At 39.3% G+C, this 24,732-nt stretch overlaps 1 non-coding gene across 1 annotated transcript; it reads left to right on the top strand.

Moving 5' to 3' along the window:
• Nucleotides 1-23,681: 23,681 nt before the first annotated feature.
• On the top strand, nt 23,682-23,785 carry LOC130971718 (small nucleolar RNA R71). Its single transcript, XR_009082931.1, has one exon. It is a non-coding gene; the product is annotated as a small nucleolar RNA R71 (small nucleolar RNA).
• Nucleotides 23,786-24,732: the final 947 nt, after the last annotated feature.

The raw sequence follows: 24,732 nt of genomic DNA, 5'->3' as shown, positions 1-24,732 counted from the left end.
CATATGGAAGATTGTTGTGAGCGGTCCCAAGATCCCAACAAAAATAAGTGCTGATGAAGTGATAACTCCAAAAGAAGAAGCTGAATGGAATGAAGACAATAATAAGAAGACGGAGCTGAATGCTAAAGCCATCAACCTTCTTCACTGTGCTATCAGCTTTGAAGAGTATCGAAAAGTGTCTAGATGCAAGACAGCCAAAGAAATCTGGAAAAAAATTCCAGGTTACACACGAAGGCACTAAACAAGTTAAAGAAACAAGGATTGATATGCTGCGAAAAGAGTACGAGATGTTTAACATGAAGGATGGAGAAAGAATTGATGAAGTGTTTGAGAGATTCTCAATCATAATCAACAATCTTGATGCTATGGGTACAAACTACACAGAACAAACCTTGGTGAGAAAACTCCTTAGAAGCCTCACAAAAGAATGGGAAACTACTGCCACTGTCCTAACCGAGAGCATCAACCTAAGCCCCATAACCTATGATGAGTTGAGAGAAAAACTCCTTGCCTATGAAATCACACACACAAACCCGGACTCAAAGAAAAAGGGAATAGCCCTCAAGTCAAAAGTAGAATCCAAAGAGAGTGAGTCTAGTGATGGTATTTCAGATGATGAACTCATGTTTTTTGTTAGGAGATTTAGAAGAATGATGAAGAACAAGGGCAAGTACAAAGGTTCAAGCTCAAAGGAACACAAGATGGACTTGAGCAAAGTGACGTGTCATCATTGCAAGGAGGCTGGACACTTCTAGCTAAACTGTCCCAAGCTCAAAAAGGAGGACAAAGGTAAGAAAGAAAGGAAAAGAGTGCTCATGGCAGCTTGGGAGGATCTTGAGAACGACTCAAATGAAGAAGAAGAATCTGAAGGTGAAGATAAAGACTGCGTCATGGCTTGAAATAACAATCTTGATGAGGTAAATTACTATGATTTGACCATAGATGATTTACATGCTATTATTGATGATCTCACTTTAAATACATCAAAGTTGCTAGATAAATACAATAACTGCATATCTGAAAAGGATGTGTTGAAAGTTGAAAATAAATTTTTAAAAGAAAAAGTGAAGGAAACAGAAAGTGCTTTGACATTATTGAAGAAAACATATTTCTAAAATCTGAACTTGAAAAATTAAAAGGAAAGCACATTATGGATCCTACCCAAGAGCTAATTGCTGAAAATGAAAGATTAAATGATATGATTAAAAGGTTGAATTGTGACTTAGCAAAATTTGCTCAAAGTTCTAGTTACTTGGACAAATTACTTGCAAGCCAAAGACCATTGTTTGAAAAATCTGGTTTAGGTTACATAACCAAGGAAAGTGCAATTTTTAATGATTCCTCTATAAAATTTGTGGCTTCTTCATCAAATACTAAATCCCCATCCAACCAATCTGGTATTAGATATATTTCCACACTTGAGGAGAAATTTGATGAAGTCCATACAAGTGAAACTGAACCTTCACCAAGAACCGAACCCAATTCAAACAGGCCAGGTTTGGGATTCAACTCAAAAAATGAGGTAGCTTTCAAGAAACCACCTTTTTACAACAAAACCTCATTTTTGAAAAATCCAAAAGTTTTCAAAAATTCTGGTAAAAATGCTTTTGCAAAGAGGAATAATTATATCAGTTTGTCAAAAGATATGCACCTCTTCCAAAAACCAGAAAATTTCAATCATTTAATCATTTCCAGCATGGTAGCTCATCTAATTTTCAGCGACATGCATCAGAAAATCATTGTTTTAATTGTAAAAAATTTGTTCACTCATATGCACAATGTTACATTGAAAAGAGAGTTGTGAGAAACCAAATTTATAATGTTGTTTGTGATTTCAATGCACTTGGGCAACCAAGATGGATTAACTTCAAAGGATCCAAATTAATTTGGATACCTAAGGTTACTTAAAGTTTTTCATGCATACTTGCCTAGCATCCAAGAACAAAAAGGATATGTGGTACATGGATAGTAGATGCTCAAGGCACATGACTGAAAGGTCAACCTATTTCATCAAACTAAACAAGTATGATAGAAGTTTTGTGACCTTTGGAGATGATGGTAAAGGTAAAATTATTGTTGTTGGAAAAGTAAGTAATGAACAATCTACTTTCATTGATGATGTATTTTTGGTATGTGGTTTGAAGCACAATATTTTGAGTATAAGTCAGCTGTGTGATTTAAGATATTTAGTGACTTTCAAAAGACTTGAATGCTGTGTTGTTAATGAGAAGACAAATGAAGTGTTTTTTGTTGCCAAGCGTTTTAATAATGTGTATGGACTTACTCTTGATGAACTAAAGGATCAAAATGTAGCTTGTTTTCACTCTAAAGAATCTAAAAAGTGGCTATGGCACAAGAGATTAGGCCATGCAAGTATGTTTCAAATAAACAAACTTGTAAAGAAAGGGTTAGTAAGAGGTCTTCCTTTGATAAGGTTTGACAAAGGCATCACTTGTGATGCTTGCCAAATGGGAAAACAAACTAAAAGTTCATTTAAACCAAAGGAAGACATCTCTACTAATAGGCTACTTGAATTGCTACACTTTGATTTATTTGGTCCAACAAGAACTCAAAGCCTGGGTGGTAATTCTAGGTTTGGTTGGGTTTTATTTCTTGCACACAAAAATGAAGTTCTTTCGGCCTTTGAAATATTTTGCAAGAAAATTCAAAATCAAAAGGATTTAAAAATCTCTTCTATAAGAAGTGATCATGGAGCTAAATTTGAAAACAATTTATTTGAATCCTTTTGTGAGGAATTTGGAATATCTCACAACTTCTCTTGTCCAAGGACACCACAATAAAATGGTGTTGTGGAAAGAAGAAATAGAAGCATACAAGAAATGACAAGAGCTATGCCTTGTGAGAGTAATGTTCCGAAATTCCTTTGGGCTGAAGCGGTTAACACAGCTTGCCACATTTTGAATAGAACAATCATAAAGAAATTTTTGAAGAAAACCCCTTATGAACTTTGGAAAGGTTACCCACCAAACTTAGACTACTTGCACATCTTTGGATGCAAATGTTTTGTTTTAAATAACAAGGATAATTTGGGTAAATTTAATCCAAAGGCGTATGAGTGTTTGTTTGTAGGATATTCCACAACTAGTAAAGCATATAGAGTTTATCATCAAGATGCTAGGATTATTGAGGAGTCCATACATATTACATTTTGTGATACTAACTTGGTGCAAAGTATTTTAGAAGATTATGATGCAGGGAATCAAGTTCAAAAGGACAATGAAACTGCTCAAAATCATGAAAATGAAAATTCTGGACAAGCTGAACCAGAAACTGCAGCTGCTGAAAATTCGAGAGACAATTCCATTTTGTCTCATGAATCTGAAGGAGATCCTGAAACCAGCAGTATCCAGATTCCCTTAGTGACTGAATCTGCCTCCAAGTCCACCAGACCTCGTGAATGGAAATTCTTGAAGAATTATCCTGAGGAATTTGTCATTGGGGACATTTCTCATGGGGTGAAAACCCGGTCTTCAACTAGAAAGGCAAATAAAGGAACAAACATTGCCTTTCTCTCACAAATGGAGCCTCAAAATGTCAAGGAAGCCCTTAGTGACCCTTCTTGGGTTAAAGCTATGGAGGATGAGCTTCTTGAGTTTGAGAAGAACCAAGTGTGGACTTTGGTTCCAAGGCCAAGTGAAAAGAAAGTGACCAGCACCAAGTGGATATTTCGGAACAAGTTAGGAGAAGATGGCAGCATTGCAAGAAACAAAGCAAGGCTAGTGGCACAAGGATATGACCAAGAAAAAGGAATAGACTTTGATGAATCCTTTGCCCCTGTTGCCCGAATGGAAGCCATAAGACTTCTCTTAGCTTATGCTGTATATTGTGGTTTTAAAGTATATCAAATGGATGTGAAATGTGCAATTTTGAATGGTGTGATTGATATAAAAGTGTATGTGGAGCAGCCACCGGGTTTTGAAAATAAAGAGCATTCTAACTATGTTTTTAAATTATCAAAAGCTCTCTATGGTTTAAGACAAGCTCCTAGAGCTTTGTATGAGAGGCTTAGCTCTTTTCTTTTGAAAAATAGTTTTCAAAGAGGCACCACAGACACAACTCTAGTTATCAAGAACTCTAATGATTCTTTTATTCTAGTCCAAATATATGTTGATGACATTATTTTTGGATCAGCCAATGAATTTGACATCAGTATGATGGGTGAACTTAATTTTTTCCTTGGGCTGCAAATTAAACAAACTGAAAATGGTATCTTCATTCATCAAGAAAAGTATGCCAAGGAATTAGTTAAGAAATTTGGTATGGAAAATGCCAAACCCATGGGAACTCCCATGCACTCTAATTCAAAATTAGATAAGGGAGAAACTGAGAAAGATGTAGATGAGACTAGGTATAGAGGAATGATTGGTTCTCTTATGTACTTAACTTCCTCTAGACCCGATATTGTGCAAAGTGTTGGATTGTGTTCAAGGTTCCAATCCAAACCTAAAGAGTCACATCTTTCTGCAGTTAAGAGGATCATTAGATATGTTCATGGCACATCCAACTTTGGTCTTTGGTATCTTAAGATTGATGATTTTTCTGCAGTTGGTTATTGTGATGCAGATTTTGCCAGTGATAGAGTTGATAGAAGGAGCACTTCAGGCTTATGTTGCTTCCTTGGAAAGTCCTTAAATGTTTGGTCAAGTAAGAAGCAGCCAATAGTGGCATTATCCACTGCAGAGACTGAGTATATAGATGCTTCTTCATGTTGTTCTCAGCTTATGTGGTTAAAAATACAACTTGCTGATTACAAGTTAAATGCTGAAAATATTCCCTTATTGTGTGATAATATGAGTGCCATTAATATTTCTAAAAATTCAGTTTTGCACTCTAGGACTAAACATATTGAAGTGAAATTTCATTCAATAAGAGAACATGTTCAAAAAGGGGATATTAGCATTCAATTTGTTAAATCAGAAGAACAATTGGCAGACATTTTCACTAAACCACTGCCTGAGGACAGATTCTGCATGCTTAGGACTAGTCTTGGAATTTTGAGTTATGATTCATTGTTTGAAAATTGCTAATGTGTTTACTGAAGCATTTTGTCTCATAAACAGGTATGAGACAATTTTGGGCAGGTGAAGAACACTCCTTCAATCAACGTGTTCTGGACGTGTTGCAATAGTAGATTTATCTGGGCCAACCTCAAAATTCAGACCATGGGTGGTCCTATGTATTTCCTTAATTCAAACCATCTCTGGGCCCAATATGAATGCTACATGTTTAACTTTGTTGGCTTTTTTGTTTTAGTTAGTGTCCAAAAAGGGTTTCTTTTGATTTTATTTTAATTTAAGTCCAATAAAGATTTTTTTTGAACTGATTTACTTTTATTTTGAAATAAAATCAAATCTTTCTCTTTTGTGATGTCAAGTCTTTTCAAGTCATATCAAAAGGTGATGCAATTGCATGGTTTGAGAAACTTTCTTTTGGGTACGGTTGATGAGCGGATAATTTATACGCTTTTTGGCATTGTTTTTAGGTAGTTTTTAGTAAGTTCAAGCTAATTTTAGGGATGTTTTCATTAGTTTTTATGTTAAATTCACATTTTTAGACTTTACTATGAGTTTGTGTGTTTTTCTGTGATTTCAGGTAATTTCTGGCTGAAATTGAGGGACTTGAGCAAAACTCTAAAAAAGGCTGACAAAAAGGACTGCTGATGCTGTTGGAATCTAACCTCCCTGCACTCAAAATGGATTTTCTGGAGCTACAGAACTCCAAATGGTACGCTCTCAATGGCGTTGGAAAGTAGACATCCAGAGCTTTCCAGCAATATATAATAGTCCATACTTTATTCGGAATTTGATGACGTAACTTGGCGTTGAACGCCAAGTACATGCTGTTGTCTGGAGTTAAACGCCAGAAAAACGTCATGATCCGGAGTTGAACGCCCAAAACACGTCATAACTTGGAGTTCAACTCCAATAAAAGCCTCAGCTCGTGGATAGATCAAGCTCAGCCCAAACACACACCAAGTGGGTCCCGGAAGTGGATTTATGCATCAATTACTTACTCATGTAAACCCTAGGAGCTAGTTTATTATAAATAGAACTTTTTACTATCATAATCTGATCCTGGATTGTATTTTGAATCTTGTGATCACGTTTTGGGGACTGGCCATTCGGCCATGCCTGAACCTTTTACTTATGTATTTTCAACGGTGGAGTTTCTGCACACCATAGATTAAGGGTGTGGAGCTCTGCTGTACCTCAAGTTTCAATACAATTACTATTACTTTTCACTCAATTCTCTCTTATTCTTATTCCAAGATATTCATTCGCACCCAAGAACATGATGAATGTGATGATTATGTGACGCTCATCATCATTCTCACCTATGAACGCGTGCCTGACAACCACCTCCGTTCTACATGCAACCGAGCTTGAATGTGTATCTCTTAGATTCCCCAACAGAATCTTCGTGGTATAAGCTAGATAGATGGCGGCATTCATGAGGATCCGGAAAGTCTCACCTTGTCTGTGGTATTCCGAGTAGGATCCTGGGAATCCGGAAAGTCTAACCTTGTCTGTGGTATTCCGAGTAGGATTCCGGTAATGAATGACTGTGACGTGCTTCAGACTTGCAAGTGCTGGGCGTTAGTGACAGACGCAAAAGAATCAAGGGATTCTATTCCAGCAGAAGCGGGAACCAACCAGTGATTAGCCGTGCTGTGACAGAGCGCGTGAGCGTAGTTTTCACTGCGAGGATGGGATGTAGCCTTCGGCCAGTGTGATGCCTCCAGACGATTAGCCATGCGAGTGACAGCGCAGAGGACCATTTTCCAGAGAGGATACAAAGTAGCCATCGTCGAACGGTGAACCCCTATACATAGCTTGCTATGGAAAGGAGTAAGAAGGATTGAGTTGAAGCAATAGGAAAGTAGGCGTTCTTGAGCCATACAGTATCTCCATTCGCTTATCTGAAATTCCCACCAATGAATCTGCATAAGTATTCTATCCCTTTTATTATTTCTTTTATTTATTATTAATTTTCGAAACCATAAACAAATTTAATCTGCCTAACTGAGATTTACAAGGTGACCATAGCTTGCTTCATACCAACAATCTCTGTGGGATCGACCCTTACTCACGTAAGGTTTATTACTTGGACGACCCAGTACACTTGCTGGTTAGTTGAACGGAGTTGTGAATTCAAATAAAGCCAATTATCAAATTTCATACAAGTACAAAGACAATGGATCACAATTTCGTCCACCAACGGTTACCAACACTCCTTCTCTTCCCTCCATAACTCCTCCTCAAACCTTTCGGTTTCTTCCCACTTTCTTTATTGCTTCTCTTCCCTAAAAAATATAAAACCAACCAAATAAAGAAGAAAACCGTAGCACACAAGCCTCCTCGTGAAAAAGTCTACAAGCTACCTACTAAACCCTCAACTCGCTCCCAAGACAGAACATTCACTCCAACTCCCTCTCCTCCAACCTCACCTCCCCGGTGTGATCCAATGGCACGAACTAAAAATCCCTCTAGGATTCCATCTTCAGCCAAGCCAATGCCTCCACCAAAGGCTCCTCCTTCAAAACTTGGTTCTTCAAAACCAAGCTCATCCAAAGGCAAACGTCCGGTGGATGAGGAACCAGTTCTTGAGCCAACTCAACCTAAATCTAGGTCGGTTCCTATGCGGTCTCAGCGAGGTAAAGCTCGAGTTCCTCTTAAACCAGTTAGAGAACCAGATATTGGCCCTTTTGATCACAAATCTCATTTTTTGACCTCTCATTCAAACTATAATCCTTATAAATTCAAATCTGCCGTGAATAATAACTTTTTTGATGGAGTTATCAAGTATCGTACCCTGTGTCCCTCTTTTCTGGCTGATTTACCATCTTTAAAAAGAAAAGGTTTTCCTTTTATTGAAAATCTAGAATTTTTGGATTGGAATCATCTCTTTAAAATAAAAAAGCCTATTTATCTTCTGTTGGTTCAAGAGTTTTATGCAAATCTGACATATCATGAAGGAATTGTTCATTCTTATATTAAAGGCTGAGGCATTGTCTTGAACAATGAAACAATCAGTGATGCATTGAAGTATACTGATGTTGGACCTTGTGCTTACACTTCAGTTAAGTGAGATGAAGGTGTTGGTATTTCTTATAATGATGCTTTGGCTAATATTTGTGATCATGTCTCCTTGATTGATGGCATTACACGCACTCACAAAGCCTTAGGATATGAACGTGCTCAGTTGCACTGAATGGTCAACCACATCATACTTCCTCAAAGTGGTTCATATCAAAGGGTTTCCTATACTGATACTCTTATTTTATATGCCCTTCTCACTAAAACAGAAATTTCATTTGCATATTTGATGGTTAGATACATGTTTGACTCTGTTAGGAGTGAAAAAGACAAAGCACTTTCTTATGGCATGTTTCTAACTTGAATATTTGAGTATTTTGGGGTTGACTTGGCTAATGATGATTACCAAAATAGACATTCATATCTAAAAGGAGGTGGTGCAGTGAAATAGCAAAAAGGACCTACTCGATCTAAAAGAGTGGTTCTAGATGATGATGATGAAGAGTTTATTCCCGACGAATCTCCTCTTCCTTCCACCGAGGGTACTTCCATCTCTACAGGCCAAAAATCTGCTCTGCTGAATATTGTAAAGGATGTTGTTCAGAAGTTTGTCTCCCAATCTAATCACATGATAGCAATGAGCAAGGAGCAAAGAAAGCAAGCCAGCAAACATGAACATTTCCTCCGGAAATCAAGGGATAGAGTGGTTGTGTTTATGACATTCTCACTTCTCTCTAGAATTAGGATTATGATTAGGTTTAGTTCTTAGATCTAGATTTAGATTCATTTTCTTCTACTTCTATCTTCTCAATTCCTTGTAGTTACATTCATTCTTCTCCTATTCTTTTGGTGTAATCTCTTTTATGTTGTTCTTATATTTTGTTGTAGATCTAGTATTGTTCCTTCTACTTTCTTTCAATTCAATTCAAGGTAATTCATAATAATTGTGTTTCTTTTGATTGTTGTTGTTAATTTCTTTCAATAATTGTTGTTAGATTCTCTTCTTGTTGTCAATTTGCTTTGCTTTTCTTTTGTGCCTTCCAAGTGTTTGATGAAATGCTTGGTTGGATTTTAGTGTAGGTTTTGTTTCTCTTGGCCTAGGTAGAGTAATTAGTGACTCTTGAGTTATCTAATTCTTTTGTTGGTTGATAATTAGAAGTTGCTAATTGATTTGAATGCCTCTAAAGCTAGTCTTTCCTTTAGGAGTTGATTAGGACTTGAGGAATCAAATTGATTCATCCACTTGACTTTCCTCCATGGTTAGAGGTTAACTAAGTGGGAGCAATACACAATTCTCATCACAATTGAGAAGGATAACTAGGATAGGACTTCTAGTTCTCATATCTTGCCAAGAGCTTTGTTAGTTGTTAGTTTATTTCCTTTGCCATTTATAATTCTTGTCTATAATCTCAAAAACCCCAAAATAACTCACAACCAATAACAAGACACTTTATTGTAAATCCTAGGGAGAACGACCCGAGGTTTAAATACTTCGGTTTATAGATTTTAGGGGTTTGTACTTGTGACAAACAAATTTTTGTATGAGAGGATTATTGTTGGTTTAGAGACTATACTTCGACGAGATTTCATTTGTAAAATTCTAAACCGTCAAAAATCCAATCATCATTGACCCCACCATAATTTCATTTTAGTCCTTTATGTTGCATTTGTTTATATGTGTTAACTATTTGTTATGTCACGGTTCTCTCAGTTTGTATGGAGGCCGTATGATGACCCTGCGCTGTAGGCTCTGTGCTTTCCTTGGTTCGTAGAATAGGAGGAGTGGGAGACATGGATGTCAGTCGTCCCCTTTGTCTGCTTCAATGTTATGCAGTTTCACCAGATTGACTGGGTGAAACGGAAGTTCAACAGAGAGCAGCAGGTGCTTGGCACTCCAGTGAACCTTGACAGGTATTGCTGAATTCTTATTTATCTTTGCTTTAGTGATTTTAGAATTAAATTACTACAATATACATTTGTGCCCCAGTCAACTCCACCAGACTAGTTACTTGTCTATATTTGTTCCGACAGGTTCCTGACCTCCACTAGCCAGAGCGAGGATGTATGGTGACCCGATAGACATCACGATTAGTACTAGGGATGGCGTACTTGTTTCTATCTAGGTCACAGGATCTTCATTGTGCACACGTTTGAAAGAGACCACAGTCACACGTACCCGCTAACAGACAGACACGGAAGGAACCTTGCAACCAACGATCGAACGACTCCAACTCCTCCACGACAAACACGGAGGCCCGCCTATCATAATGAGTAACACACTTTTTTAGGATGCCTTCTCTGTTCTTCTCAATGGCTGCCATCAGCCCTTGAAGGAGTTTGACTGTATCAATGGCAAGATGAATTTGCAGATGAGATTGCTATCCAGCTGTTGATGGTCCTGGGACAAGGTGAGTGCTAAACAATTGTGCACTCTACCAATCCTCCGGACCTCCCTGACGAAATAAAACAGCCATGTTTAGTTTGTCATGGCTCAAAACTATGTAATATATTGCAACCATAAATAAGTAAGTATGCCTCAATTAAACTTGAACTCACCAATATCCGAGGTTTTGTCGAAGGACAACACGGAGACTCCATGGACAGCCATTGCAGCTTGAAGGCAATGCACATGGTACTTCAATTGGTGTGATTCGATCACTCGGTACTCAACACTCTGGCGAATACTATAGTTCTTCACACCCTGTATCACTGCATCTCGACATTTGAATCTGTGGCAGACCCGAAACTCTTCCCAACCGCTTAGTTTGTAATCCTCCTCTCCCATGTTGGAAAATGAAGTTCTCTCATTGGTGCACGAAACTGCAGTCACACTTTTGCAATTCCGTACAACTAACCAGCAAGTGCACTGGGTCATCCAAGTAATACCTTACGTGAGTAAGAGTCGATCCCACAGAGATTGTCGGCTTGAAGCAAGCTATGGTTATCTTGTAACTCTTAGTCATGATATCAATAATTATCAGGTTTAATTGTGAAAAGTAAAAGAACATGAAATAAGTACTTGTTTTGCAGTAATGGAGAACAGGTTGAGGTTTTGGAGATGCTCTATCTTCTGAATTTCTGCTTTTCTACTGTCTTTTTCTTCATGCACGCAAGGTTCCTTCCATGGCAAGCTGTATGTAGGGTTTCACCATTGTCAATGGCTACCTCCCATCCTCTCAGTGAAAATGTTCAACGCGCTCTGTCACAGCACGACTATTCATCTGTCGGTTCTCGATCATGTCGGAATAGAATCCAGTGATTCTTTTGCGTCTGTCACTAACGCCCCACAATTGTGGGTTTGAAGCTCGTCACAGTCATTCAATCCCTGAATCCTACTTAGAATACCACAGACAAGGTTTAGACCTTCCGGATTCTCTTGAATGCCGCCATCAATTCTAGCTTATACCACGAAGATTCTGATTAAAGAATCTAAGAGATATCTACTCAATCTAAGGTAGAACGGAGGTGGTTTTCAGGCACACGTTTATAGGTGAGAATGATGATGAGTGTCACGGATCATCACATTCATCAAGTTTAGGAACAAGTGATATCTTAGAATAGAAGCAAGCGTGATTGAATGAAAAATAGTAGTAATTGCATTAATCCATCAAGACACAGCAGAGCTCCTCACCCCCAACCATGGGGTTTAGAGACTCATGCCGTAGAAGATACAATAAGAAATGTGGAATGTGTCATGAGGTAAAGATACAATGTCAAAAGGTCTTATTAATAGTGAACTAGTAACCTAAGATATACAGAAATGGGTAAATGACGTAAAAATCCACTTCTGGGGTCCACTTGGTGTGTGCTTGGGCTGAGCATTGAAGCTTTCATATGTAGAGACTTTTCCTGGAATTAAACGCCAGCTTTTGTGCCAGTTTGGGCGTTTAACTCCAATTTTTGTTCCAGTTCCGGCGTTAAACGCCGGAAATTCTGAAGCTGATTTGCAACGCCGGTTTGGGCCATCAAATCTCGGGCAAAGTATGGACTATTAAACATTGCTGGAAAGCCCAGAATGTCTACTTTTCAACGCAATTGAGAGCACACCAATTGGGCTTCTGTAACTCCAGAAAATCTACTTCGACTGCAGGGAGGTCAGAATCCAACAGCATCTGCAGTCCTTTTTCAGCCTCTGAATCAGATTTTTGCTCAGGTCCCTCAATTTCAGCCAGAAATTACCTGAAATCACAGAAAAACACACAAACTCATAGTAAAGCCTAGAAAAGTGAATTTTAAATAAAAACTAATAAAAACATGCTAAAAACTAACTAAAATGTACTAAAAATATACTAAAAACAGTGCCAAAAAGCGTATAAATTATCCGCTCATCACAACACCAAACTTAAATTGTTGCTTGTCCCCAAGCAACTGAAAATAAAATAGAATAAAAAGAAGAGAACATACTATATACTCCAAAATATCAATGAAACTTAGCTCCAATTAGATGAGCGGGACTAGTAACTTTTTGCCTCTGAACAATTTTGACATCTCACTTTATCCTTTGCAGTTTAGAATGATTGGCATCTATAGGAACTTAGAATTCAGATAGTGTTATTGATTCTCCTAGTATAGTATGTTGATTCTTGAACACAACTACTTTACGAGTCTTGGCCGTGGCCCAAAGCACTCTGTTTTCCAGTATTACCACCGGATACATACATGCCACAGACACATAACTGGGTGAACCTTTTCAGATTGTGACTCAGCTTTGCTAGAGTCTCCAATTAGAGGTGTCTAGGGTTCTCAAACACACTCTTTTTGCTTTGAATCACGACTTTAACCGCTCAGTCTTAAGTTTTCACTTGACACCTTCACGCCACAAGCACATGGTTAGGGACAGCTTGGTTTAGCCGCTTAGGCCAGAATATTATTCTTGTAGGCCCTCCTATCCACTGATACTCAAAGGCTTGGATCCTTTTTATTTTTACCCTTGCCTTTTGGTTTAGAGGGTTATTGGCTTTTTCTGTTTGCTTTTTCTCCTTTTTTTTCTTTTTTTTTCTTTTTTTTCTCTTTTTTTTGTATTCACTGCTTTTTCTTGCTTCAAGAATCAATTTGATGATTTTTCAGATCCTCAATAACATTTCTCCTTTTCCATCATTCTTTCAAGAGCCAACAATTTTAACATTCTTAAAACAACAAATTCAAAAGACATATGCACTGTTCAAGCATTCATTTAGAAAACAAAAAGTATTGTCACCACATCAAAATAATTAAACTAGTTTCAAGGATGAATTCGAAATCATGTACTTCTTGTTCTTTTGTAATAAAAATATTTTTCATTTAAGAAAGGTGATGGATTCATAGGACATTCATAGCTTTAAGGCATAGACACTAAGATACTAATGATCATGTAGTGAAGACACAAACATAGATAGAACATCAAGCATAAAAATCGAAAAACAGAATAATAAGAACAAGGAAATTAAAGAACGGGTCCACCTTAGTGATGACGGCTAGTTCTCCTTCTTGAAGATCTTATGGAGTGCTTGAGCTCCTCAATGTCTCTTCCTTGTCTTTATTGCTCCTCTCTGATGATTCTTTGGTCTTCTCTAATTTCATGGAGGAGGATGAAATGTTCTTGGTGCTCCACCCTTAGTTGTCCCATGTTGGAACTCAATTCTCCTAGGGAGGTGTTGATTTGCTCCCAATAATTTTGTGGAGGAAAGTGCATCCCTTGAGGCATCTCAGGGATTTTATGATGAGGACTTTCCTCATGCTCATGTCCATGAGTGGGATCTCTTGTTTGCTCCATCCTTTTCTTAGTGGTATCCATGAGGACTTGGTCCAACCTTTGATCAAAGTTGACCCTTTTTTGAGTTTGAAAGGGACCTTGGGGATCACCTTCTTCTTGGCCACAACTTCATAGAAGTGGTCTTGATGCACCCTTGAGATGAATCTCTCCATCTCCCATGACTCGGAGGTGGAAGCTTTTGCCTTCCCTTTCCTCTTTCTAGAGGTTTCTCCGGCCTTAGGTGCCATAAATGGTTATGGAAAAACAAAAAGCAATGCTTTTACCACACCAAACTTAGAAAGTTTGCTCGTTCTCGAGCAAAAGAAGAAAGAAGGGAGTAGAAGAAGAAGAAAATGGAAGAGATGAAGGGGGCTTTGCGGGTGGCTTTGGGAGGGAAAGTGGTTTGTATTTGGGTGGTGGGGTAGGTGGGGTTTTATGAAGGATGGATGTGAGTGGTGAAGAGAATGGTGGGATTTGATAGGTGAGGGGTTTTTGGGGAAGAGGTGTTGAGATGATTGGTGAATGGGTGAAGAAAAGAGAGTGTGGTGGGGTAGGTGGGGATCTTGTGGGGTGCACAGATCCTGAGGTATCAAGGATAATTCATCCCTGCACCAAGTGGCGAGCAAAAATGCTCCTTCTGCCAATCCTGGCGTTAAACGCCGGGCTGGTGCCCATTTCTGGCGTTTAACGCCAATCTAGTGCCCCTTTCTGGCGTTAAACGCCCAGATGGTGCCAGACTGGGCGTTAAACGCCCATTTGCTGCCCTTACTGGCGTTTAAACGCCAGCAAGCTTTTCCTCTAGGGTGTGCTATTTTTCTTTCTATTTTTCATTCTGTTTTTGCTTTTTCAATTGATTTTGTGACTTCACATGATCATCAACCTATAGAAAACATAAAATAACGATGGAAAATAGATAAATATAACATTGGGTTGCCTCCCAACAAGCACTTCTTTAATGTCAGTAGCTTGACAATGGGCTGTCATGGAGTCTCACAGATGTTCAGAGCAATGTTGGAACCTCCCAACACCAAACTTAGAGTTTGAATGTGGGGGTTCAACACCAAACTTAAAAGTTGGTTGTGGCCTCCCAACACCAAACTTAGAGTTTGACTGTGGGGGCTCTGTTTAAATCTGTTTTGAGATAAGCTCTTCATGCTTCCTCTCCATGGTTAGAGAAGGAGAACCTTGAGTCTTATAGTTTGCACTGTCTGCAAGCCACGGAGCTTCCTGAATAGCAAATAATTGCTCATCCAGAAAGGTTTCAGAGATCTCAGTAGAAGGGAGGGATGCTCCTGCTACTGGTTCTATCCGGGACAGGTGATCAGCTACTAGATTCTCTGTCCCTTTTCTGTCTCTTATTTCTATATCAAACTCTTGCAGAAGCAACACCCATCTTATGAGCCTGGGTTTTGAATCCTGCTTTGTGAGTAGATATTTAAGAGTAGCATGGTCATTGTACACAATCACTTTTGATCCTACTAAATAAGATCTGAACTTGTCAATGGCATAAACTACTGCAAGTAACTCCTTTTCTGTGGTTGTATAGTTCTTCTGTGCATCATTTAGAATACGGCTGCCATAATAAATGATGTGCAGAAGCTTGTTATGCCTTTGTCCCAATACTGCACCAATGGCATGGTCACTGGCATCACACATTAGTTCGAATGGGAGTGTCCAATCTGGTACAGAGATGACTGGTGCTGTGACAAGCTTGGCTTTCAGGGTCTCAAACGCCTGCAGATACTCTGTGTCAAACACAAATGGCGTGTCAGCAGCTAGTAGGCTGCTTAGAGGTTTTGCAATTTTTGAAAAATCTTTTATGAACCTCCTGTAGAATCTTGCATGTCCCAGAAAGCTTCTTATTGCCTTTACATTTGCAGGTGGTGGTAATTTTTCAATCACCTCCACCTTGGCTTGATCCACCTCTATTCCCTTGCTCGAAATTTTATGCCCAAGGACAATTCCTTCAGTCACCATAAAGTGACATTTTTCCCAGTTTAAAACTAGGTTGGTCTCTTGGCATCTTTTCAGAACAAGTGCTAGATGGTTAAGGCAGGAGCTGAATGAGTCTCCAAATACTGAAAAGTCATCCATGAAGACTTTCAGAAATTTCTCTACCATATCTGAGAAGATAGAGAGCATGCACCTCTGAAAGGTTGCAGGTGCATTACACAGACCAAAAGGCATCCTTCTGTAGGCAAACACTCCAGAAGGACATGTGAATGCTGTTTTCTCTTGGTCTTAAGAATCTACTGCAATTTGGTTGTAACCTGAATAGCCATCCAAAAAACAGTAGTATTCATGACCTGCTAGTCTTTCTAGCATCTGGTCTATGAATGGTAAAGGAAAATGATCCTTTCTGGTGGCTGTAATGAGCCTTCTGTAGTCAATACACATACGCCACCCTGTAACTGTTCTTGTAGGAACTAGTTCATTCTTTTCATTATGAACCACTGTCATGCCTCCCTTCTTGGGGATAACGTGGACAGGGCTCACCCAGGGACTATCAGAAATAGGATAAATAATCCCAGCCTCTAGTAACTTAGTGACCTCTTTCTGCACCACCTCCTTCATGGCTGGATTTAGCCGCCTCTGTGGTTGAACCACTGGCTTAGCATCATCCTCCAATAGGATCTTGTGCATGCATCTTGCTGGGCTAATGCCCTTAAGATCACTTATGGACCATTGACGTTAGGATTTTTGCCAGTAAAGAATTTCATAAAAACAGTGGCGTTGTAGATATAGTCTCTAAACCGACAGAAATTCCTTCGTACAAACGTTTTGGTTGTCACAAGTAACAAACCCCTAAATAAATTGATAACCAAAGTATTTAAATCTCGGGTCGTCTTCTCAAGGAATTGCAGGGAAGTATGTTCTTATTATTGGTTATGAGTTTGTAAATTGGGGTTTTGAAAGTAAGGTGGGAATATGTTATATGACAAGTAAAATAAAATAATAATAACTGTAAAATAAACTCTTGGTAAGGTATAAGAACTAGAAGTCCTATCCTAGTTATTCTTATCAATTGTGATGAGAATTGGATTTTTCTTCCACTTTGTTAACCTCTAACTATGAAGGTAAGTTAAGTGGATGAATTGATTCTAATTCTCAACTAACAATGAGTTTGATAACTCAAGAGTCACCAATTATTTAACCAAGACCAAAAGAAAAGAAAATTGTATCTACTAGAATAACAATATCTTCAGATTGGGGATAATAAAAAGAAAGCAAACACAATTCTGAAATACCTCAATTATATTAAATAAAATATTCGAATCATAACATGGGAAAGTTCATAAATTTAATTGGAAAAATAAATAAAAAGGAATATTGAACCTGAATCGAGAGTCACTCTTAAAGACTAAGAGAAGTCCTAAATCCTAGTTTCTAAAAATCCTAATTTCTAATCCTAATCCTAATCCTAAGAGAGAGGAGAGAACCTCTCTCTCTGAAAACTACATCTAAAATAATAAAAAGAGAATTATGAAAAGCATGCATATGAATGGATGCATTCCCCCACTTTATAGCTTCTAATCTGTGTGTTTTGGGCTGAAAACTGGGTCAAAAATAGCCCAGAAGTTACTTCCAGCGCTTTTTGGTCCGTTGGTCGGCGAAATTGTGAACTATACTTTTTCACAACTCTCATAATCCCTGGTAATGGCTCCAAAAACTTGGTGCGCTCAATACCATGGCATTACACAACTTCGCACAACTAACCAGCAAGTGCACTGGGTCGTCCAAGTAATAAACCTTACGTGAGTAAGGGTCGATCCCACGGAGATTGTTAGTATTGAAGCAAGCTATGGTCATCTTGTAAATCTTAGTCAGGCAAACTCAAATGTATATGATGATGATGAATGAAAATAACATAAAAGATAAAGATAGTGATACTTATGTATATCATTGGTGTAAGAGCTTCAGACAAGTGTATGAAGATGCCTTCCCTTCCGTCTCTCTGCTTTCCTACAGCCTTCATCCAATCCTTTCTTACTCCTTTCCATGGCAAGCTCGTGTAGGGTCTCACTGTTGTCAGCAGCTACCTCCCGTCCGCGCAGTGAAAGCTAATGCAAAGCACTCTGTCACAGTGCCGCCAATCACCGGTTTGGTTCCCTCCCTACCGGAATAACTCTTTTGCATTGTCACCAACGCCCAGTAGGTTACAGGTTTGAAGCACGTCACAGTCATTCAATCATTGAATCCTACTCAGAATACCACAGACAAGGTTAGACCTTCCGGATTCTCTTGAATGCTGCCATCAGTTCCTGCCTATACCACGAAGACTCTGATCTCACGGAATGGCTGGCTCGTTTGTCAGGCGAGCACTCGGTTGTCAGGCGATCAACCATGCATCGTGCAATCAGGAATCCAAGAGATATTCACTAAAGCCTCGAATGCTTGTAGAACAAGAATGGTTGTCAGTCACCTTGTTCATAGGTTGAAGAACAAGTGATATCTTGGTAAAAGAACAAGCGGAATTGAATGGAAGAACAATAGTAATTGCATTAATACTCGAGGTACAGCAGAGCTCCACACCTTAATCTATGGTGTGTAGAAACTCCACCGTTGAAAATACATAAGCATAAGGTCCAGGCATGGCCGAATGGCCAGCCTCCCAAAGATCTAAGATAGCATAAAAGTGAAGATAGCTACCAAAGTCTGTCTAAAAGCTCTTTAATACAATAGTAAAAGGTCCTACTTATAGAAAACTAGTACATAGATGAGTAAATGACATAAAAATCCACTTCCGGGCCCACTTGGTGTGTGCTTGGGCTGAGCAATCAAGGAAATTCGTGTAGAGACCTTTTCTGGAGTTAAACGCCAGCTCCCATGCCAGTTTGGGCGTTTAACTCCAACTTTTATTCCTGTTCCGGCGTTTAACGCTGGAATTCCTGAGGCCGGATTGCTTCGCGGGTTTGGGCCATCAAATCTTGGACAAAGTATGGACTATTATATATTGCTGGAAAGCCCTGGATGTCTACTTTCCAACGCCGTTGAGAGCGCGCCAATTGGGCTTCTGTAGCTCCAGAAAATCCACTTCGAGTGCAGGGAGGTCAGAATCCAACAGCATCTGCAGTCCTTTTTGGTCTCTGAATCAGATTTTTGCTCAGGTCCCTCAATTTCAGCCAGAAAATACCTGAAATCACAGAAAAACACACAAACTCATAGTAAAGTCCAGAAAAGTGAATTTTAAATAAAAACTAATAAAAATGTACTAAAATCTAACTAAAAGATATCAAAAACATACTAAAAACAATGCCAAAAAGTATACAAATTATCCGCTCATCACAACACCAAACTTAAATTGTTGCTTGTCCTCAAGCAACTGAAAATCAAATAAGATCAAAAGAAGAGAATATGCAATGAATTCCAAAAACATCTGTGAAGATCAGTATTAATTAGATGAGCGGGGCTTTTAACCTTCTGTCTCTGAACAGTTTTGGCATCTCAATCTATCCCTTGAAATTCAGAATGGTTGGCTTCTTTAGGAACTCAGAGTCCAGATAGTGTTAATGATTCTCCTAGTGAAGTATGATAATTCTTGAACATAGCTATTTATTGAGTCTTGGCTGTGGCCCAAAGCACTCTGTCTTCCAGTATTACCACCGGATACATACATGCCACAGACACATAATTGGGTGAACCTTTTCAGATTGTGACTCAGCTTTGCTAAAGTCCCCAATTAGAGGTGTCCAGGGTTCTTAAGCACACTCTTATTTGCCTTGGATCACAACTTTATTTCTTTTCTTTTTCTTTCTTTTCTTTCTTTTTTTTTTCGATTTTTTTTCTCTCTTTTTTTTTTTTTTTTTTTTTTTGAATAGCTTTTTCTTGCTTCAAGAATCATTTTATTGATTTTTCAGATCCTCAGTAACATGTCTCCTTTTTCATCATTCTTTCAAGAGCCAACATTCATGAACCACAAATTCAAGATACATATGCACTGTTTACACATACATTCAGAGAACAAAAATATTGCCACCACATCAAAATAATTAAACTATTATAAAATTCAGAATTCATGCAATTCTTCCTTTTTCAATTAAGCACATTTTTATTCAAGAAAGGTGATGGATTCATAGGACATTCATAACTTTAAGGCATAGACACTAAGACACTAATGATCATAAGACACAAACATGGATAACATAAAGCATAAAATTCGAAAAACAGAAGAATAAATAACAAGGAAATCAAGGAATGGGTCCACCTTAGTGATGGCGGCTCTTCCTTGCTTTTGAAGGTCCTATGGAGTGCTTGAGCTCCTCAATGTCTCTTCCTTGTCTTTGTTGCTCCTCCCTCATGATTCTTTGATCTTCTCTAATCTCATGGAGGAGAATGGAGTGTTCTTGATGCTCCACCCTTAGTTGTCCCATGTTGGAACTTAATTCTCCTAGGGAGGTGTTTAGTTGCTCCCAATAGTTTTGTGGAGGAAAGTTCATCCCTTGAGGAATCTCAGGGATTTCTTGATGAGAGGGGTCTCTTGTGTATTCCATCCTTTTCTTGGTGATGGGCTTGTCCTCATCAATGGGGATATCTCCTTCTATGTCAACTCCAACTGAATAACAGAGGTGACAAATGAGGTGAGGAAAGGCTAATCTTGCCAAAGTGGAGGTCTTGTCCGCCACCTTATAGAGTTCTTGGGCTATAACCTCATGAACCTCTATTTCCTCTCCAATCATGATACTATGGATCATGATGGCCCGGTCTATGGTAACTTCGGACCGGTTGCTAGTGGGAATGATTGAGCGTTGTATGAACTCTAACCATCCTCTAGCCACGGGCTTGAGGTCATGCCTTCTCAATTGGACCGGCTTTCCTCTTGAATCTTGCTTCCATTGTGCGCCCTCTTCACATATGACTGTGAGGACTTGGTCCAACCTTTGATCAAAGTTGACCCTTCTAGTGAAAGGATGCTCATCTCCTTGCATCATAGGCAAGTTGAACGCCACCCTCACATTCTCCGGACTAAAATCCAAGTATTTCCCCCGAACCATAGTAAGATAATTCTTTGGATTCGGGTTCACACTTTGGTCATGGTTCTTTGTGATCCATGCATTGGCATAGAACTCTTGAACCATCAAGATTCCAACTTGTTGAATGGGGTTGGTGAGAACTTCCCAACCTCTTCTTTGGATCTCATGGCGGATCTCCGGATATTCACCCTTTTTGAGTAAAAAGGGGACTTCGGGGATCACCTTCTTCAAGGCCACAACTTCATAGAAGTGGTCTTGATGCACCTTTGAGAGGAATCTATCCATCTCCCATGACTCGGAGGTGGAAGCTTTTGCTTTCCCTTTCCTCTTTTTTAGAGGTTTCTCCGGCCTTTGGTGCCATAATGGTTATGGAAAAACGAAAAAGCAACGCTTTTACCACACCAAACTTAAAATGTTTGCTCGTCCTCGAGCAAAAGAGGAAAGAAGAGAGTAGAAGAAGAAGAAATGAGGAAGAAGGGAGATGGTAGTGTATTCGGTCAAGGAGGGGGAGAAATGGTGTTTAGGTTGTGTGAAAATGAAGGGGTAAAGAGGGGTATATATAGGAAAGAGGGGGGTAAAGGTTCGGCCATTTGAGGGTGGGTTTGGGAGGGAAAGTGGTTTGAATTTGAAGGGTGAGGTTGGTGGGGTTTTATGAAGGATGGATGTGAGTGGTGAAGAGAAAGATGGGATTTGATAGGTGAGGGGTTTTTGGGAAAGAGGTATTGAGGTGATTGGTGAATGGGGGAAGAAGAGAGAGAGTGATGGTAGGGTCCTGTGGGGTCCACAGATCCTGTAGTGTCAAGGAAAAGTCATCCCTGCACCAAAAGTTGCTCAAAATCACGTTTTGAGGCATTTCTGGCGTTAAACGCCGGGCTGGTGCCCATTCCTGGCGTTTAACGCCAGGTTCTTGCCCTTTACTGGCGTTTAACGCCAGTCTGGTGCCCTTTTCTGGCGTTAAACGCCCAGAAAGGTGCCAGACTGGGCGTTAAACGCCCAACTGCTAGGCTGACTGGCGTTTGAACGCCAGCAGCATCTTCCTCCAGGGTGTGCTGTTTTTCTTCCTGTTTTTCATTTTGTTTTTGCTTTTTCATTGTTTTTGTGACTTCTTATGATCATCAACCTACAAAAAAGATAAAATAACAAAAGAAAATAATTAATTATAAAACATTGGGTTGCCTCCCAACAAGCGCTTCTTTAGTGTCATTAGCTTGACAGAGGACTCCCATGGAGCCTCAGAAACACTCAGAACCTTGTTGAAACCTCCCAACACCAAACTTAGAGTTTGAATGTGGGGTTTCAACACCAAACTTAGATTTTGGTTGTGGCCTCCCAACACCAAACTTAGAGTTTGACTGTGGGGGCTCTGCTTGGCTCTGTTTTGAGAGAAGCTCTTCATGCTTCTTCTCCATGATGATAGAGGGATATCCTTGGGCCTTAAACACCATGGATTCTTCATTCACTTGAATGATCAACTCTCCTCTATCAACATCAATCACAGCCTTTGCTGTGGCTAGGAATGGTCTGCCAAGGATGATGGATTCATCCATGCACTTCCCAGTCTCTAGGACTATGAAATCAGTAGGAATGTAATGGTTTTCAACCTTAACCAGAACATCCTCTACAAGTCCATGGGCTTGTTTTCTTGAGTTGTCTGCCATTTCTAGTGAGATTTTTGCAGCTTGCACCTCAAAGATCCCTAATTTCTCCATTACAGAGAGGGGCATGAGGTTTACACTTGACCCTAAGTCACACAAGGCCTTCTTGAAGGTCATGGTGCCTATGGTACAAGGTATAGAAAACTTCCCAGGATCCTGCCTCTTTTGAGGCAGTTTCTGCCTAGACAGGTCATCCAGTTCTTTGGTGAGCAAGGGAGGTTCATCTTCCCAAGTCTCATTTCCAAATAACTTGTCATTTAGCTTCATGATTGCTCCAAGGTATTTAGCAACTTGCTCTTCAGTGACATACTCATCCTCTTCAGAGGAAGAATACTCATCAGAGCTCATGAAAGGCAGTAGTAAGTCTAAGGGAATCTCTATGGTCTCAGTCTGAGCCTCAGATTCCCAAGGTTCCTCATTGGGGAACTCATTAGAGGCCAGTGGACGTCCAGTGAGGCCTTCCTCAGTGGCGTTCACTGCCTCTTCTTCCTCCCAGAATTCGGCCATGTTTATGGCTTTGCACTCTCCTTTTGGATTTTCTTCAGTGTTACTTGGGAGAGTGCTTGGAGGAAGTTCAGTAATTTTCTTGCTCAGCTGACCCACTTGTCCTTCCAAATTCCTAATGGAAGATCTAGTTTCAGTCATGAAACTTTGAGTGGTTTTTATTAGATCAGAGACCATTGTTGCTAAGTCAGAAGTGCTCTGCTTAGAACTCTCTGTCTGTTGCTGAGAAGATGATGGAAAAGGCTTGCTATTGTTAAACCTGTTTCTTCCACCATTATTATTGAAACCTTGTTGAGGTCTCTCTTGATTCTTCCATGAGAGATTTGGGTGATTTCTCCATGAAGAATTATAGGTGTTACCATAGGGTTCTCCTAGGTAATTTACCTCTTCCATGGAAGGTTTCTCAGGATCATAAGCTTCTTCCTCAGATGAAGCTTCCTTAGTACTGTTTGGTGCATTTTGCATTCCAGACAGACTTTGAGAAATCAAATTGACTTGTTGAGTCAATATTTTATTCTGAGCCAGAATGGCATTCAGAGCATCAATCTCAAGAACTCCTTTCTTCTGGCTAGTCCCATTGTTCACAGGATTTCTTTCAGAAGTGTACATGAATTGGTTATTTGCAACCATTTCAATCAGTTCTTGAGCTTCTGCAGGCGTCTTCTTTAGATGAAGAGATCCTCCTGCAGAGCTATCCAAGGACATCTTAGATAGTTCAGAGTGACCATCATAGAAAATACCTATGATGCTCCATTCAGAAAGCATGTCAGATGGACATCTTCTGATTAATTGTTTGTATCTTTCCCAAGCTTCATAGAGGGATTCTCCATCCTTCTGTCTGAAGGTTTGGACTTCCACTCTAAGCTTACTCCATCTTTGTGGTGGAAAGAACTTTGCCAAGAAGGCATTGACTAGCTTTTCCCAAGAGTCCAGGCTTTCTTTAGGTTGAGAATCCAACCATATTCTAGCTCTGTCTCTTACAGCAAAAGGGAATAGCATCAGTCTATAGACTTCAGGGTCAACCCCATTAGTCTTGACTGTGTCACAGATTTGCAAGAATTCAGCTAAAAACTGATGAGGATCTTCCATTGGAAGTCCATGGAACTTGCAATTCTGTTGCATTAGAGAAACTAATTGAGGCTTAAGCTCAAAGTTGTTTGCTCCAATGGCAGGGATAGAGATGCTTCTCCCATAAAAATCAGGAGTAGGTGCAGTAAAGTCACCCAGCACCTTCCTTGCATTGTTTGCATTGTTGTTATTTTCTGCTGCCATGTTTTCTTCCTTGAAGAATTCGGTCAGGTCCTCTAAAGAGAGTTGTGCTTTGGCTTCTCTTAGCTTTCTCTTCAAAGTCCTTTCAGGTTCAGGATCAGCTTCAACAAGAATGCCTTTGTCCTTGCTCCTGCTCATATGAAAGAGAAGGGAACAAGAAAATGTGGAATCCTCTATGTCACAGTATAGAGATTCCTTTAAGTGTCAGAGGAAAAGAGAAATAGAAAGAAGAAGGAGAAGATGAATTCGAACTTTAATTAGATAAGGTTCGAATTGTGCATTTAGAAGGAGTGGTACTCCATAAATAGAAGGATGTGAGAAGGAGGGAAGTTTATTTTCGAAAATCAAGTGAAAAATTTTGAAATTATTTTGAAAAACATTAATTAATTTTCGAAAATAAAAAGTGGAAAAGAAATTAAGTGATTTTTGAAAAAGAATTTGAAATTAGAAATTAAGAAGATTTGATTGAAAGTTATTTTGAAAAAGATGTGGTTAAGAAGATATGTCAAAAAAATGTGATTGAGAAGATATGATTTGAAAACTAT

This window comes from Arachis stenosperma, chromosome 3 (assembly GCF_014773155.1).
Source record: "Arachis stenosperma cultivar V10309 chromosome 3, arast.V10309.gnm1.PFL2, whole genome shotgun sequence".
Classification (NCBI taxonomy): domain Eukaryota; kingdom Viridiplantae; phylum Streptophyta; class Magnoliopsida; order Fabales; family Fabaceae; genus Arachis; species Arachis stenosperma.
Note: the sequence above shows the minus strand (reverse complement) of the source record. Positions and strands in the feature narration are given on the sequence as shown.